This window comes from Pseudophryne corroboree, chromosome 9, assembly GCF_028390025.1.
Source record: "Pseudophryne corroboree isolate aPseCor3 chromosome 9, aPseCor3.hap2, whole genome shotgun sequence".
NCBI classification, from domain to species: Eukaryota; Metazoa; Chordata; class Amphibia; order Anura; family Myobatrachidae; genus Pseudophryne; species Pseudophryne corroboree.
In genome coordinates, this window is record NC_086452.1 from 285,843,843 (window position 1) to 285,862,606 (window position 18,764).

An 18,764-nucleotide genomic window follows, 5' to 3' on the forward strand; every position below is an offset into this window, starting at 1 on the left:
GGTACTGAAGCCAAACGGCTCGGTGAGATCTAAAAGATTTGAACAATTACATACAAGGGTTCAAATCAAGATGGAGTCACTCAGAGCAGTGATAGCGAACCAGGACGATATGGTGTCACTGGATATCAGGGACGCTTACCTACATGTCCAAATTTTGCCCTTCTCACCAAGGGTATCTCAGGTTCGTGGTACAGAACTGTCACTATCAGTTCAGACGCTGCCGTTTGGATTGTCCACGGCACCCCGGGTCTTTACCATGGTAATGGCCGAAATGATGATTCTTCCTAAAAGAAATATGGACGCTTTCCTGATAAGGGCAAGGTCCAGAGAACAGTTGGCGGTCGGAGTAGCACTATCTCAAGTAGTTCTACGACAGCACGAGTGGATTCTAAATATTCCAAAATCGCAGCTTTTTCCGACGACACGTCTAATGTTCCTAGGAATGATTCTGGACACAGTCCAGAAAAGGATGTTTTCTCCCGGAGAAGAAGGCCAGGGAGTTATCCGAGCTAGTCAGGAACCTCCTAAAACCAGGAAAAGTATCAGTGCATCATTGCACAAGGGTCCTGTGAAAAATGGTGGTTTTTTACAAAGCGATCCCATTCGGTAGATTTCACGCAAGAACCTTTCAGTGGAATCTGCTGGGAAAATGGTCCGGATCGCATCTTCAGATGCATTAGCGGATAACCCTGTCTCCAAGGACAAGGGTGTTTTCTTCTGCGGTGGCTGCAGAGTGCTCATCTATGAAAGGGCCGCAGATTCGACATTCAGGACTGGGTCCTGGTGACCACGGATGCCAGCCTGAGTGGCTGGGGAGCAGTCACACAAGGAAAAATTTTTCCAGGGAGTGTGATCAAGTCTGGAGACTTCTCTCCACATAAATATACTGGAGCTAAGGGCAATTTACAAGGCTCTAAGCTTAGCAAGACCTCTGCTTCAAGGTCAGCCGGTATTGATCCAGTGGGACAACATCACGGCAGTCGCCCACGTAAACAGACAGGGCGGCACATGAAGCAGGAGGGAAATGGCAGAAACTGCAAGGATTCTTCGCTGGGCGAAAAATCATGTGATAACACTCTCAGCAGTGTTAATTCCGGGAGTGGAAAACTGGGAAGCAGACTTCCTCAGCAGGCATAACCTCCACCCGGGAGAGTGGGGACTTCAGCGGGAAGTCTTCCACATGATTGTAAACCGTTGGGAAAAACCAAAGGTGGACATGATGGCGTCCCGCCTGAACAAAAAACTAGACAGATATTGCGCCAGGTCAAGGGACCCTCAGGCAATAGCGGTGGACGCTCTGGTAACACTGTGGGTGTACCAGTCAGGGTATGTGTTCCCTCCTATGCATCTCATACCAAAAGTACTGAGAATCATAAGAAGGAGATGAGTAAGAACGATACTCGTGATTCCGGATGGGTCAAGAAGGACTTGGTACCCGGAACTTCAAGAGATGCTCACGGAAGAACCGTGGCCTCTACCTTTAAGAGAGGACCTGCTCCAGCAGGGGCCTTGTCTGTTCCAAGACTTACCGCGGCTGCGTTTGACGGCATGGCAGTTGAACGCCGGATCCTGAAAGGGCATTCCAGATGAAGTCATCCCTACCCTGGTCGAAGCCAGGAAGGATGTAACCGCAAAACATTTTCACCGCATTTGGCGAAAATATGTTGCGTGGTGTGAGGCCAAGAAGGTCCCTACAGAGGAATTCCAACTGGGTCGTTTCCTACATTTCCTGAAAACAGGACTGTCTATGGGCCTAAAATTAGGGTCCATTAAGGTTCAAATTTCGACCCTGTCGAATTTCTTCCAGAAAGAACTGGCTTCAGTGCCTGAAGTTCAGACGTTTGTAAAAGGGGTACTGCATATACAGCCTCCTTTTGTGCCCCCAGTGGCACCTTGGGATCTCAATGTTGTTTTGAGTTTCCTAAAGTCACATTGGTTTGATCCACTCACCACTGTGGAATTAAAATATTTCACATGGAAGGTGAAGATTCTATTAGCCCTGGCTTCAGCCAGGCGTGTGTCAGAATGGGCGGCTTTATCATATAAAAGCCCTTACTTAATTTTTCATTCTGACAGGGCAGAATTGAGGACTCGTCCTCAATTTCTCCTTAAGGTGTTTTCTGTTTTTTCACATGAACCAACCTATTGTGGTACCTGCGGCTACTAGGGACTTGGAGGACTCCAAGTTACTTGACGTTGTCAGGGCCCTGAAAATATATGTTTCCAGGACGACTGGAGTCAGAAAATCTGACTCGCTGTTTAGCCTGTATGCACCCAACAAGATGGGTGTTCCTGCTTCTAAGCAGACGATTGCTCGCTGGATTTGTAGTACAATTCAGCTTGCACATTCTGTGGCAGGCTTGCCACAGCCAAAATCAGTAAAAGCCCATTCCACAAGGAAGTGGGCTCATCTTGGGCGGCTGCCCGAGGGGTCTCGGCTTTACAACTTTGCCGAGCTGCTACTTGGTCAGGGGCACACCCTGACTGAGGAGGACCTGGAGTTCTCTCATTCGGTGCTGCAGAGTCATCCGCACTCTCCCGCCCGTTTGGGAGCTTTGGTATAATCCCCATGGTCCTGACGGAGTCCCCAGCATCCACTTAGGACGTTAGAGAAAATAAGAATTTACTTACCGATAATTCTATTTCTCGTAGTCCGTAGTGGATGCTGGGCGCCCATCCCAAGTGCGGATTGTCTGCAATACTTGTACATAGTTATTGTTACAAAAATCGGGTTATTATTGTTGTGAGCCATCTTTTCAGAGGCTCCTTCGTTGTTATCATACTGTTAACTGGGTTCAGATCACAGGTTGTACGGTGTGATTGGTGTGGCTGGTATGAGTCTTACCCGGGATTCAATATCCTTCCTTATTATGCACGCTCGTCCGGGCACAGTATCCTAACTGAGGCTTGGAGGAGGGTCATAGGGGGAGGAGCCAGTGCACACCACCTGATCCTAAAGCTTTTATTATTGTGCCCTGTTTCCTGCGGAGCCGCTAAACCCCATGGTCCTGACGGAGTCCCCAGCATCCACTACGGACTACGAGAAATAGAATTATCGGTAAGTAAATTCTTATTTTTTTTTTTTTAGTTTGTGCTGCACTCCAGTGTACTATACATTTTTTTTTATTATTTTCATAAGTACTGTGTCACTGCCGGGCAGACCGCAGTATATTATTATTTCGTACTCATACACGTATTGTGCGACACTGTGGGTGAATGTAAACGTGTGACTCATACACATATTGTGTGATGCTGTGGGTGAAGGTAGTACCACAGTAATATTTTTTTTCCTTTACGTAAAATATGTAGTACTATGTAAATAAATGTTTTTGACCAATATACACAACTCATTTTTGTATTAATATTTCCACTTTATTGTAGACATCATGGTAGAAAGAGAGTACAATTGCGCTGAGTCCTGGATGCGGCTCCCTCATATGGAATCCAAAACCTGCAAGATCTGATGCTGGATTAAAACATATTGTGATGAGGTCAAAATTGACTGTAAAGGAGTAGAAATGAATCGTATTGAGGTTAATAATACTGTAAGAACAAAAACAGGACCCAATTCTGTGATTTTAGTTGTTTTTATGATTTAAAAAAAAAAAAAATACAGATCCAAACCAAAACCTGCAATGGCGGTTTTGGCAAAACAAATATAGATCCAAAATGCGAAGGAGATACCAATCCAAAACCAAAACCCAAAATTAGAGATGAACGGGTTCGGTTCTCAGAGAACCGAACCCTCCCGGACTTCACGTCACGAGCCCGTCTCCGAGTCAGGCATTGGTTTTCCCGCCTGACTCGAAAACCAGAACGGGGCAAAACGTCATCATCCCACTGTCGGATTCTCGCGGGGTTTGGATTCCATATAAGGAGCCGCACGTCCCCGCCATTTTCACTCCGGTATTGGAGAGTGTAGAGAGGACGTGTCTCTGTCCTCAGTGTCCTCAGTGGTAGTGTCTTGTGCTGCATCTGTCCAGTCACAGTGGTTGTGTCTGCTGCTGCCATATGTCCAGTGCTGCTGTATAAGTCCAGTCCAGTGGTGCTGTGTTGTGCTGCATCAGTCCAGTGGTGGTGTCTTGTGCTGCATCAGTCCAGTCACAGTGGTGGTGTCCTCTGCTGCCTTATGTCCAGTGCTGCTGTATAGGTCCAGTCCAGTGATGCTGTGTTGTGCTGCATCAGTCCAGTGGTGGTGTCTTGTGCTGCATCAGTCCTGTCACAGTGGTAGTGTCCTCTGCTGCCATATGTCCAGTGCTGCTGCATAGGTCCATTGCAGTGGTGCTGTGTTGTGCTGCATCAGTCCAGTGGTAGTGTGTTGGGCTGCATCAGTAAAGTCACTGTGGTGGTGTCCTCTGCTGCCATATCTCCAGTGCTGCTGTATAAGTCCAGTCCATTGCAGTGGTGCTTTGTTAGCTTCATCAGTCCAGTGGTGGTGTCCCTGTGCTGCTGTATATGTCCAGTGGTACTGCCGTATAAGTCCAGTGATACTGGTGTATATGTCCATTGATACTGTCGTATATGTCCAGCGGTACTGCCGTATAAATCCAATGAGAATTAAACTTAGAGAGAAAGAAGACTCTTGTGTGGGTGCACTCTTATTTTAATTAATTGTGAGAAATAAGGTTATTGGTGAATTAAAACATAACTTTTAATAATTGAATAAAATTAGTTTAGTATCCTACAGACAGAAAACAGACTCCGCATAAAAGTAAACGAACACATTATAAAAATTTGGAATATGTTCTGGTTTGTCCATATCAATTATAGATTGGTAAGAGAATGCAGACACTAACAGTACTGCAGCCGTATCTTACCACATCAGTCCAAGCAATCCTTCTGTTAATGAAACGTAGATTGGTTTAGAGATTTGGATAAGAAATTAGGACCTTATATACCCATTTTGCATTGTCCTCACTATACCATGAGTGAATGGTTCTCCTTAACGATGTTTTTGTAAGTATAATTATTAGTTGTTTCCACAATGTTAAAGGTTAAGTAGGAAAAAAGAGAGGCAATGGTGATCCTGCTGTTAGTGATAAGTCAGGATAAGTTTTCATGTCGTACTACTACACTTGGTATTCTCTGGGGGTCACCCTTCCAGGTACTGACCTAGCCCAACACCGTTTATCTTCCAAGATCAGACGAGATTGGGCACATGCGGTGAGGTATGATAGTAGAAAAATGACACAAATCCCTGACACACTAATGAGATTGCACCTGAAATATTTTCAAGCTATGCTTGAAAAGGAGTAATCATAAGATGGAAGTCACAAGAGTGTGAAGCGTGGATCTGCTGTCTGCGTTAGACAGAGAAAATTCTCTGAATCCCGGATGAGAGTCTACAGAGTAGGAAAAGATTGTGGAAGATTATTATGGAAAAATGCAGGCAAATATGATGGTGCAAAGAGTACCACATTGATAATTAGGGATGAAATATTAAATTAATCTAAGTATCATCTTCGTTGTGCACTTGGTTCTGGATAGTACTCAGATCAATAATCAATAGGAAGTACTGAGAGTTACACAAAAAAGGTAAGGAGATCGTTTGTTAAGACAAAAATTACAAGCACTGCCAGAAATTACCTTTGTACAAAGAAAATGCTAAGATTCGCAAAGGAGAACAGTGGAGCACCATATTGTCAAATATTGCACATACACATATTCATGTGAGATTATCACAGCTGTTGGAAAATCACCATGCACCTTCCTAATGAAATACGTAAACACCCCAAAATATGGGGAATGTTAACATATACAGGATTCTATGTGGTAATACTGCAATGTTATTTCTGATATAACAAAGTAGAAATAAGTCTGATTTAAGATAAAGAGAATACCGCTTACCACCCAGGTCCCAGGGTGGCTAAGGAAAGGAACAATGTGAGTACTCCAGGAATTGGAAGTCCATTCAGTAAGGAAGATGTGTTTCCCCCCGTTTGGCGAGGCTTGTTCACTTCCAGTTATACTAACGCACTGCCTTCCTTGGAGTTAAATATCCTGTTTAGAGATTGTAAACCAATCGGTGTGGTCTAAAGCGCCTTACGTGGTGGCATTCATGTTCGTAGCAGCCGGTGGAAGTGAGTTAATAGCCGTCGCATTGCTAAGTAACTGGCTTTGTTACCGTTCCAAAGCCATATTGTGAGTGCTGCCTCCGGCGGAAGTGGTCATCCGGACTTCCGCCGCGTTGCTAGGTAACCGATCGCGTCCGCGATCGAATGAAGTGAAAGTCAGAACATCATATGTTATTATGTGTTACCCTGGTAACCGTTTCAGCGGAGGTCAGTCCGTAATGGTTAAGGCCGCGTTGTTAAGTAGTAAGAATAAATGACACTTCTATCTTCATCATTGGCATGGGGTTATTGGAACAATTTGTAATAATACCTGTGTAGAAAATTATCACAACTCATTTGAACCAATTAGTTTTAAGACAAAAGGTAAATACATTCATAAGTCGTGTTCGGTAAAGGGGAACATTCTAATAACATTATGAAAGTGTTGGCCAAAATTGTGCATGTGTCCCTGTGAAAATACTGTAGCTGCTCAATTACATCGAGTGTGCATGATTAATGTGTGTGTCCCTGAAAAGAAAACCCTTCAGGTTGGTGTAAAATGAATTCTAATGGTAAGTATATACACGGATCGTGTACATAGGGTTGAATAAAAATGACAAATAAAATTAAAATGATGTTGTAAGGGATGAAATCACATAATTAAATAATAAGGGGTGATAACCAAATCTGAAAAGAAATGGTGACAAAAGTGGGTGATACACATGTGAAAATTATTTATTAAAAGTAATGTGAGGATGTGAAAATATAATTGAGGGATCGGTTACAAAATAGGGAAATAGGGTGTGACCATGGGATAAAATTGTGCCTATCATAGGTGTCCATAAAATTAATTATTAAGAATTTGTGCCTAGGACAAGGTAGCGTGATGAGCTAATTATAAAGGAGAATGATTAGTTTAGAATAGAAATGAAAAATAGAGGAAGAAAAGGAAACTGACAAGTGAAAATTTGGGTCAACAATATCGATTATTGAAGTAAAGATGATGATGGAAAACAGGAAAACAGAGAATGGTGGAAGGGGTGGGGGGAGTGAAAGAATATTTTTCATTAGGCAGTGCAATGTAAAGTTTTCATAAGGCATATCTGTAGTAGCTGAATGTTCATAGGAATACACTGTAATTGGTACTTTCATTCAGACCCATTGGTCTGAGTGTATTCAATCTGAAAATCCATTCAGTTTCTCTTTTGAGAAGTTCTTTAGTTACATCTCCTCCTCTTATGCCCAGACTTATTTTATCCAAGCCAATGATCTTCAGGTCCTTCGAAAAAATCTTTATGGTGGAAATGGAAATGCCTCGCAACCGAGGTTAATTTTCTCATTCCAATAATATTGGTTGCTGCATTTCGACAGGTCTCTACATGTTCCAGAATTCTCTCTTTGAATTTGTGTGTCGTAATTCCTACATATTTCAAATTGCAGCTGCATGTTAAACAGTACACCAGTGCATGATTGTTACAATTGAAAAAGTGTTTGATCGGGATGGTATCACCATACTGGTCTATTATAGAGTTCAACTTAAGTATCTGTGGACAGGCCTTGCAATGTCCACATGGGAAGGAGCCTGTCATCTCATTTTGTTTAGTTGTCCCCCTTTGGAAGTGGCTATGTACAAGGAGGTCTTTAATGTTCTTAGATCTCCGCCAACTCTTCTGTTTTTTATTGTCAATATAGGGTGCCAAGTCCTTTACCAGATGTAATATTGGTATATGTTTCTCGATGGCTTTTTCAGAAGTCTCCATTCTGGGCAGAAGGTCCCTATAAATCTAATAGGACCATCCTCTGCTGTTGCAATTCTTGTTTGGTTGGGGAAGATGAGTGCTTCTCTTTTTATCTTGGTCACTTCTTTTAGGGCTTTCTTTAGGGACCATTTACTATAACCTCTTTCCAACAGACGAGAGGTTAGTTCCTGACTCTTCACTTTGAATGTACTGTCTTCTGAACAGTTGCGCCGTAACCTCAGGAATTCTGCTTTGGGGATACTTTCAACTGTTGGTGGGAAGTGTGCACTCGTCTGAAAAAGGAGGCTATTCGTTGTGATTTCCTTACGGTAGAGTTCAGTCGCAAGGGTCCTAGTGGCTGACTTGTAGATGTTTACATCTAAAAAGGATACATTCTCTTGGCTGATGGTGTGTGTTAAATTTATATTGAGATTATCGTATTGAGAAGTATAATGAAAGCCAACAGGTGTTCCTGATCACCATCCCAGACATTAAACATGTCATCTATGTACCTGAGCCAAAGTAGCACATGTTCAGTATATTCTACATTGGCATAATTGAAGACATACAGTATATTTCTTCCCACCAGGGACATGCAGTGAGCTAAATAGCTCAGGAGGCACTGGCTAGCACCAGAGCCAAATTTACATGCAATATATGAGCCAAAGCGTACATCTGGGCATTATACACAGGTGCAGCAGTATAAACTCCTGGAAATTTGGTGAGTTTTGATCAGAGATGTGCGGAAAAGTTAGCCAGGTGAGGCACTGCCTCACCTGCCTTAGACTTTTTACTCCAGAGTTTTGGCTATAAAAATTATTAGATTAATGCAAAGAAGATATTTCAAACATATTCTTTGTATTTTCATATACTTTATATAGTAAAAACTCTGCCAAAAATGTTAGTATGACAGGAAAGGCTCTGCCTCACCTGCCTCACCCCACTGCACGTCACTGTTTCCCACCAACCTAAGAACAAGTTTGCGTAGGTTGGTGCGCACGCCGCCCCCATTGCTGTGCCTCGGATTTGCAGGTAAATTAATCCTGGATTGTAAAGTAATTTTTCTGTAGGACAAATGCCAAAAGGTTATATAGTAGGTCATTGAATTTGCCCTTTCCACCAGAATCCAAAAAATGTTTAGTGGTCTGTAGTCTTAATTGATGGTCAATACTGGTGTACAGGGCCTCTACATCTAGTGTCACCAGGAGGAAGTTGTCCTCATAAATTATTCCATGGATCTTCTGTAGTAAATCTGAGGTGTCCTTCAGATATGAGGGGAGGCGTAGCACATACTCCCGAAGATGTAAATCCAAGAAGAATCGGCTGGGTTGTTCTCTAAAGCCGCCATTACCTGACACTATCGGCCTCCCAGGTGGCCTGGTGATGTTCTTGTGTACTTTGGGAAGCAGATAGAAAGTAGGTGTCTTGGGATTGATTATTGTCAGGTATTGTCATTCTTGTTTTATTATTATCCCTTGCATGAACGCTTCCTCAATCAGATGATCATATTCCTTCTGGAAACGTTAGGTGGGGTTACTTAAGAGTTTTTTGTAACATGACACTTGTCTTAATTGGCATAATGCTTCAGCCACATACATTTCAACCGGCCAAAGGACGATTTTGCCACCTTTGTCGGATGGTTTGATAATGATATTCTTCCATGTATGTATCTCTCTGAGTGCAACCCTTTCCCTGTTTTTAAGATTATTCAGGAAATAATAAAATTTGTTTTGGCTGTGAGTCTTGATTTCATCGAATTCCTTGGAAACCATATTTAGGAAAATTTGTATCTCTGGGTTGTTGCTGTTGTTAGAGGGAAAAAAGTAGATTTGCCCCTGCATATGGGCCGTTGTTTTTGTAGGGTCAATGACTCAGCTTCTGATTGTAATTCTTCCAACATTTTCAAGGTATCCATATCATCGGTGTCCGAAATAGGTTCATCCATTATGATTTTTTGAGAGGAATTCTGTCTGCTGAAGAATTTTTTGAGAAGCAACTTTCTTCCGAATAGCTTCAGATCCTTCTCCCAGAGTAAGCTATTGAAGGGTTTAGTCAGGGATAAAGATAGTCCTTTGCCTTGTACTTCACTTTGTGTAGAGGAAATAATTCGATTCGTAAGGTTGATAATTCTTAGGTTTTGGGAAGCAGGAGGATCTACCGTGTTTTCTTCTGACGAGCCAGATATTTGGACATCCGTGGGGTGTTCCAGGTGATATTCCTTCCGTTGTCCCTTCTTTCCACCCCTCCTTGTCTTCCTGAGGGTCATTTTCTTCCTCTCGTTCTCTGACTGATTCCTAAAAAATAGGGAGTGTCCTCGCGATCTTCTTGATTGTATGCCCCACGTGAAGTTTTGCTAAGTTTGTTGGAAGAATCCTCACTATTAGATGACTCAAATTCTGAAAAGGTGTGTTCCTCTCTCGGTCTACTATCCCTGTTCCTAAATGGATGTGTACCCCATATAAATAGGTTCCCCTGGGCAAAATCACGCTTATCTCTCTGGAGTTTTCTAAGTTTATGATCAATAATGGTTCTCTCATAGGTTTGCAAATCTTTCTTATATTTCTCAAAAGTAGTCTGAAACAATGGGTCCTTTTCACATTTCTCCAAATTTTTGCCTAATTCCTCAATCTCCTTTTCCACTTGATCTAGAACTAAGGTATCGTATTTAATAAGTATATGGAGTAGTTCATGGGAACATTGTAAAAGTGTTGTTTCCAATTCGGTTTTGCGGTTGTCAGTGGCCAAAGGGAAAGAGGGAAAAAATTTTGGTCTGAGACCCCTGGGTGCAATTTTGTGTCTTATAAAATTTTCTAAAGTCGTAATATCCCAGGTCTGACGTGTCCTTGTTTGTAGAGTCTTCTGTAATTTAGAGAGAGGTGTTTTCCAATCGGAGATGGTACCCTCAGAATCTGGGTTTTCCAAGAAAAGGTCTTCAAATTGCTCTATATTTCGGCGTCGCGATAGCTATATTTTCAGAGAGAAGGTGAACATATTGAGTAATAAGCACACTGTATGGTAGGAATATTTAATAGGAAAAAAGAAAGTTTCCTTTCTATTGTATAGCAAAAAGTTCCATGGATACTAGAATTTGTTGGAAAAAAGAGTATTTCAAGAATATAACTAAATGGAAATTTAGAAAGTAAGGACTGTGCGGTGAATCAGAAACTGATGCTTAGATCAGCATTATAAATTCACAACAAGAACAGGTAAGTGATTCCGCACAAGTCAAAAGGTTTGATATTACTTAGAAACCAGAATGGGGTAATCTCTTGGGAAGAACTCCCTATTGGACCCGTCTGCTGGTGCGCCCCTGAGTCAGTATTGTAGCTAGAAAATAAACTTAGAAAGAAGACTCTTGTGTGGGCGCACTCTTATTTTTATTAATGGTGAGAAATAAGGTTATTGGTAAATTAAAACATAACTTTTAATAATTGAATAACAGTAGTTTAGTATCTTACAGACAGAAAACAGACTCCACATAAAAGTAAATGGACACATTTTAAAAATTTGGAATATGTTCCAGTTTGTCAATATCAATTATAGAATGGTAAGAGAATGCAGACACTAACAGTACTGCAACCGTATCTTACCACACCAGTCCAAGCAATGCTTGTGCTAATGAAACTTAGATTGGTTTAGAGATTTGGATAAGAAATTAGGACCTTATATACCCATTTTGCATTGTCCTCACTATAGCATGAGTGAATGTTTTTTTAAGTATAATTAATAGTTGTTTCCACAATGTTAAAGGTTAAGTAGGAAAAAAGAGAGGCAATGGTGATCCTGCTGTTCGTGATAAGTCAGGATAAGTTTTCGTGTCATACTACTACACTTGGTATTCCCTGGGGTCACCCTTCCAGGTACTGACCTAGCCCAACACCGTTTAGCTTCCAAAATCAGATGAGATTGGGCACATGCGGTGAGGTATGATAGTAGAAAAATGACACAAATCCCTGACGCACTAATGAGAGTGCACCTGAAATATTTTCAAGCTATGCTTGAAAAGGAGTAATCATAAGATGGAAGTCACAAGAGTGTGAAGCGTGAATCTGCTGTCCACGTTAGACAGAGAAAATTCTCTGAATCCCGGAGTCCACAGAGTAGAAAAGGATTGTGGGAGATTATTATGGAAAAATGCAGGCAAATATGATGGTGCAAAGAGTACCAAATTGATAACTAGGGATGAGATATTAAGTTATTCTAAGTATCAACTCCATTGTGCACTCGGTTCTGGATAGTACTCAGATCAATAATCAATAGGAAGTACTAAGAGTTACACAAAAAAAGGTAAGGAGAACGTTTGTTAAGACAAAAATTACAAGCACTACCAGAAATTACCTTTGTACAAAGAAAATGCACAGATTCACAAAGGAGAACAGTGGAGCACCATATTGTCAAATATTGCACACACACATATTATGTGAGATTATCATAGCTGTTGGAAAATCACCATGCACCTACCTAATGAAATATTTAAACATGCCAAAATATGGGGAATGTTAACACACTGTATACAGGATTCTATGTGGTAATACTGCAATGTTATTTCTGATATAACAAAGTAGAAATATGTCTGATTTAAGATAAAGAGAATACCGCTTACCACCCAGGTCCCTGAATGGTTAAGGAGAGGAACAATGTGAATACTCCGGGAATTGGAAGTCCATTCAGTAAGGAAGATGCATTTCCACTGTTTGGCCGGGCTTGTTCACTTCCAATTATGCTAAGATACTGCCTTCCTAGGATTTAAATATCCTATTTAGAGACTGTAAACCAATCGGTGTGGTCTAAAGCGTCTTACGTGTTGGCGTTCATGTTCGTAGCAGCCAGCGGAAGTGAGTTAATAGCCACCACATTGCCAAGTAACTGGCTTTGTTTGCGTTCCAAAGCCATATTGTGAGTGCTGCCTCCGGCAGAAGTGGTCATCCGGACTTCCGCTGTGTTGCTAAGTAACCGGTCGCGTCCGCGATCGGATGAAGTGAAACTCAGGACATCATATGTTATTATGTGTTACCAGTGGCGGAAGTAGCGAGCGGTGGGCCCAGGTGCGACAAAATGCTTTGTGCCCCCCCTCATCCCATCCAAGTGCACCCCCTCATCCCTGGAGAGGCTCTGGTGAGGGGGACCTGCTCAGGGCCAGGGAAATGGATACCTAGCATCAGTGCCGTAACTAGACATTTTAGCGCTGTGTGCAAGAAATGGCATCAAAGCCCTCCCTCTATGCAAAACAGAAGCAGTGTGCGCCGTAGGTGCGCGCAAAAAATATAGGGACATGGCTTCATGGGAAGGGGTGTGGCCTCAAAATAATACCAATTCATATAACGGTGCACAGTAGTCTCCATTATTCAAATTACGCCGCACAGTAGCACCACTACACCAGGTAGAGTCCACCTTTTTACACATTATGGTGGCCAGATTCCCCTCATTACACATTACGGCAGACAGCGCCCCCTTTTTACACATTACGGCAGACAGCATCCCCTTTTTTACACATTACGGCAGACAGTGCTTCCTTTTTACACATTACGGCAGACAGAGTCCCTTTTTTTACACATTACAGCAGACAGTCCCCCCTTTTACACATTACGGCAGACAGCATCCCCTTTTTACACATTACGGCAGACAGAGTCCCCTTTTTTACACATTACGGCAGACAGCATTCCCTTTTTTACACATAACAGCAGACAGCATCCTTTTTACACATTACGGCAGACAGCATCCCCCTTTTTACACATTACGGCTTGTAATTTTTGTCTTAACAAACGATCTCCTTACCTTTTTTTGTAACTCTTAGTACTTCCTATTGATTATTTATCTGAGGACTATCCAGAACCTAGTGCACAACGGAGTTGATACTTAGAATAACTTAATATCTCATCCCTAATTATCAATTTGGTGCTCTTTGCACCGTCATATTTGCCTGCATTTTTCCATAATAATCTCTCACAATCTTATCCTACTCTGTGGACTCTCATCCGGGATTCAGAGAATTTTGTCTGTCTAATGCGAACAGCAGATCCACACTTCATACTCTTGTGACTTCCATCTTATGATTACTCCTTTTCAAGCATAGCTTGAAAATATTTCAGGTGCACTCTCATTAGTGCATCAGGGATTTGTGTCATTTTTCTACTATCATACCTCACCGCATGTGCCCACTCTCGTCTGATTTTGTAAGCTAAACGGTGTTGGGCTAGGTCAGTACCTGGGAGGGTGACCCCCAGGGAATACCAAGTGTAGTAGTACGACACAAAAACTTATCCTGACTTATCACTAACAGCAGGATCACCATTGCCTCTCTTTTTTCCTACTTAACCTTTAACATTGTGGAAACAACTAATAATTATACTTACAAAAACATAGTTAAGGAGAACCATTCACTCATTGTATAGTGAGGACAATGCGAAATGGGTATATAAGGCCCTAATTTCTTATCCAAATCTCTAAACCAATCTAGGTTTCATTAACACAAGCATTGTTTGGACTGATGTGGTAAGTTACGGCTGAAGAACTGTTAGTGTCTGCATTCTCTTACCAATCTATAATTGATATGGACAAACCAGAACATATTCCACATTTTTTAAATGTGTTTGTTTACTTTTATATGGAGTCTGTTTTCTGCCTGTAGGATACTAAACTAATTTTATTCAATTATTAAAAGTTATGTTTTAATTCACCAATAACCTTATTTCTCACCATTAATTGAAATAAGTGCGCCCACACAAGAGCCTTCTTTCTCTCTAAATTTATTTTCTAGCTACAGTACTGACTCAGGGGCGCACCACTAGACGGATCCAATAGGGAGTTTTTTTCCCAAGAGATTACCCCATTCTGATTTCTAAGTAATATCAAACCTTTTCACTTGTGCGGAATCACTTACCTGTTCTTGTATAAATCCAGTGATCCTGCCATATAGTTCCAGTGGTACTGGAGTATAAGTCCAGTGGTACTGGCATATAGGTCCAGTCCAGTGATACTGCCATTATATGTCCAGTGATACTGCCGTATATGTCCATTGATACTGCCGTATTGTCCAGCGGTACTGCCATATAAATCCAGTGATTCTGCCGTATAATTCCAGAGGTACTGGCGTATAAGTCCAATGATATTGCCGTATAATTCCAGTGGTACTGGCGTATAAATCCAGTCCAGTGATACTGCCGTATATGTCCATTGATACTGCCGTATATGTCCAGCGGTACTGCCGTATAAATCCAGTGATTTTTTTTAAAAACATAAAAACAGCTAAAATCACAGAATTTAGTGGTTCTTTTGATCCTATGGTATTATTAACCTCAATAACATTCATTTCCACTCATTTCCAGTCTATTCTGAATACCTCAAATCTCACAATATTGTTTTAAGGCCAAAAGGTTGCACCAAGGTGGCTGTATGACTAAGCTAAACGACACAGGCATGTGGCACAAACACTTGGCCCATCTAGGAGTGGCACTGCAGTGTCAGACAGGAGGGCAGATATAAAAAAAGGGCCCCAAACAGCACATGATGCAAAGAAGAAAAATAGGTGCACCGAGGCTGCTGTATGACTAAGCCAAGCGACACAAGTATGCGGCACAAACACCTGGCCCATCTAGGAGTAGCACTGCAGTGTCAGACAGGATGGCACTTTTCAAAAACTAGGCCTAAACAGCACCTCATGCAAAGATGTAGAAGAGGTGCAATGAGGTAGCTGTATGACTAAGCCAAGCGACACAAACAACTGGCCCATCAAGTAGTGGCACTGCAGTGGCAGACAGGAGGGCAGATATCCAAAAAAGGCCCCAGACAGCACATGATGTAAAGAAGAAAAAGAGGTGCACCGAGGTTGCTGTATGACTAAGCTAAGTGACACAACCACCTGGCCCATCTAGTAGTGTCACGCAGTGGCTGAATGTCGAAAGTGGACCGCAATTGATTGGTCCACTGACAGCATCTCCTGCACGCTTCTGTCATTTTAGAAAAAAATCTGAAATTGGTGGACTTATATGGCAGTACCCCAGGACTAATACAGCAGTACCCCATGACTCATATGACAGTGTCAGACAGCCTCCCGGGAATTGGAGTTCTGGGTTTTGCGGCAGTCACTCCTCCACAAACAGCAAGGTGTCACCTTCAGCTGTGCCAACGCGTTTCAGGCCTTACTAGGCCCTTTTTCAAGGCAGATGTGCTCTCCACTGAAAACTAGCCCCTTTTATTCCTAGACTGACCAATCACAACTCGAATTAAAACAAACATTTCCATATGTGTAAAACATGGCTCCCTCCATTTGTTTACCAATATCACTATGGTTACCCATCATGATCATATAGTAAATCAGTTAGATCCTTTTTCATATAAAGTAAAAATAATTCATATAAAACATTACCGTCCACAGGGCAATGTATATTTATCCCATATAATAATATACTGTGGAAAATGTCAATTTTGTGGATATCGTTACTATATTTCTATTTTAGTCCCATTGTCGCGCGCGGTGCATCACTTCCGGTGGTCTCTGTTGCCAAGCAACACCCTGAGACAGTCTTCCTCAATACAACGTCACTTCCGCCCTTCGTTATACCAGTAAACTGTCGGGCAACCCGTTGTTTAGGCAGGGCGTCACTTCCGCCGATGGTCTCCGTTGCCTAGCGACAGCTGGAGACAGTTCTCCTAAGCGTAACGTCACTTCCGCCCTTCGTTAGTGCAGGCCGTTGTTGAACAGGGCGTCACTTCCGCCCATAGTCTCGTCTATCATTTAGATGCATGTTGTCATAGTAACATAGTCCCATAAAGAATCCGTTTCTTTCAATTTCATCCAATGGTCGAACAAACAGTGTTCTTTATTAAAAAGTCTGTGCATTGCCTAATAAAAAGAATAGTGATTTTAGGTATAACCCCGGACTAAGGGTAGGTTACAAGACCTCACTCACATATAACCAAATATGCAAAAATATAATTAAAAAAAGTCTAAAATTCTCTAAAGGAACCATTTTACTTCAAAATCCGAATTAAGGCCCCCAGGTATAAGTGTGTTATATTTATAAATAAGCTGCATTTCAGTTTTAGCCAGTAATTTGGGAGTATTCTTCTGGCGATGATTTACTTCTATCCTTTTCAACCCTACAAATCTTAAAATGTGACTTGGGTCACAATTGTGAATTTTTTTTTAAATTGTTTGATAGTGCATGTGTTTCAAGACCCTTTTTTACATTTCTTAAGTGTTCGCCCACACGTATTTTTAAGGGTCTAGACGTTCTGCCTATATAAAACATATGACATGAGCACTCTATGGCATAAATAACGTTTTTTTACGTTACATGTTATAAAATCGCCTATCAAATGAACCTGTCCGTTAATTTCTAATTTCTCAAATTTCTTTCCACTGTCAGTCTTGATAGTTTTACAACCCATGCATGTCCCACAGCGATGGAACCCCTTGGTGATAATTTGTCCCTCCTTCTTGAGATTTGGGAGATCGCTCCTAACCAAGCTATTTTTTATATTAGGTGCCTTTTTATATATAAATATGGGTCTTTCAGGTAAAGCCTCTGTCAAGATTGGATCCTTTTTCAAAACTTTCCAGTGTTTCCTAATAGAATTTTCCAATAATTTATGTTGTATACTATAGTTGGTTACAAAAGCATACTCAAAACGGTTGGAATCATCCCTCCTCTGTTCCTTGTTCTTCAAAAGTTCATCTCTATCCATTATTGAAGTCTGTTCCTTAACTTTTTTCACATGTTCGGGGTCATAGCCATTGTCCTGAAATCTTTTCTCTAGTTGTTTGGCCTGTTGTTCAAATACAGCATCCTCTGAGCAGTTCCTTCTGACCCTCTTAAACTGACTGTTTGGTATTGACTGAAGCCAGTTTCTATGGTGACAGCTATTCCTATCTATGTAAGTTTGGGAGTCTGTAGATTTGGTATAACTTTTAGTATATAAATTCCCCTCCTTGACATAAAGTGTAATATCGAGGAAGTCTATACTTTCCGTACTTATATGAAAAGTGAGGTGGATATTGAGTGGATTACTATTGAGATAAATACAGAATTTCTCTAGTTCCTCCCTTCCTCCTCTCCATATAAAGATGATGTCATCTATATAGCGCTTCCATGACACCAGGTTCGCCCCAAATGGGTTTGGTCCCCAGACATAATCTGATTCCCATTTCCCCATAAATAAGTTGGCATAACTTGGGGCGAACCTGGTGCCCATAGCTGTTCCGATTTTTTGGAGGTAAAAGTCCCCATCGAACATAAAGTAGTTATTCATCAGAATAAAATGGACTGCTTCTAAAATAAAGCTTTGGATATTGGTATCTATTCCACTTTTTACAAGAAAATCCGAAACTGCTCCTACTCCTGCATCGTGATCTATTATCGTATATAACGATTTAACATCGGCAGTAATCATCATTGACGACTGAGATTCCGGCAAAAGGTGTCCGTATATCCATGAGGAAATCAGAGATCTTTCTACACGTCTGAATTCAAGTATTGTAAAGGAATGTACCCTATCATTTAATATATAGGTGTTGCATGACCTAAAATCTTTTCTGCACTTGGTCATTGTTCAGCTTGTCACTTTGATTTGGCGCCCATTACTGTTATCACCTAGCTTTTGTTCACTTCTGTTTGTTGGGGAGTGGGAGACACCCCTTATTTGGTGTATACGGTATAGGCAGCCATATCTGCGCATTTGAAAGGTGCTCCGTTCTCACATTCCTAGTGTCAGACAGGATTGCACTTTTCAAAAACTAGGCCCCAAACAGGACCTCATGCAAAGATGTCGAAGACGTGCAATGAGGTAGCTGTATGACTAAGCCAAGCGACACAAACAATTCCCACTGGAATTATACGTCCAAATCACTGGAATTATACGTCCAAATCACTGGAATTAAATGGCAAAATCACTGGAATTATACGTATAAATCACTGGAATTATACGTATAAATCACTGGAATTATACTGCAAAATCACTGGAATTATACGTC

The 18,764-nt window shown here is 41.5% G+C and overlaps 1 protein-coding gene and 3 pseudogenes across 2 annotated transcripts in view; 1 reads left to right on the forward strand and 3 right to left on the reverse strand.

Moving 5' to 3' along the window:
• The window catches only part of RBFOX2 (RNA binding fox-1 homolog 2), a 1,097,056-nt gene that overhangs the window by 990,365 nt on the left and 87,927 nt on the right, over positions 1-18,764 (reverse strand). The gene's annotated exons all lie outside the window — the stretch shown is intronic.
• LOC134960849 (5S ribosomal RNA) lies at positions 5,064-5,182 on the reverse strand (annotated as a pseudogene).
• Positions 11,613-11,730, reverse strand: LOC134961591 (5S ribosomal RNA; annotated as a pseudogene).
• LOC134963706 (5S ribosomal RNA) lies at positions 13,920-14,038 on the forward strand (annotated as a pseudogene).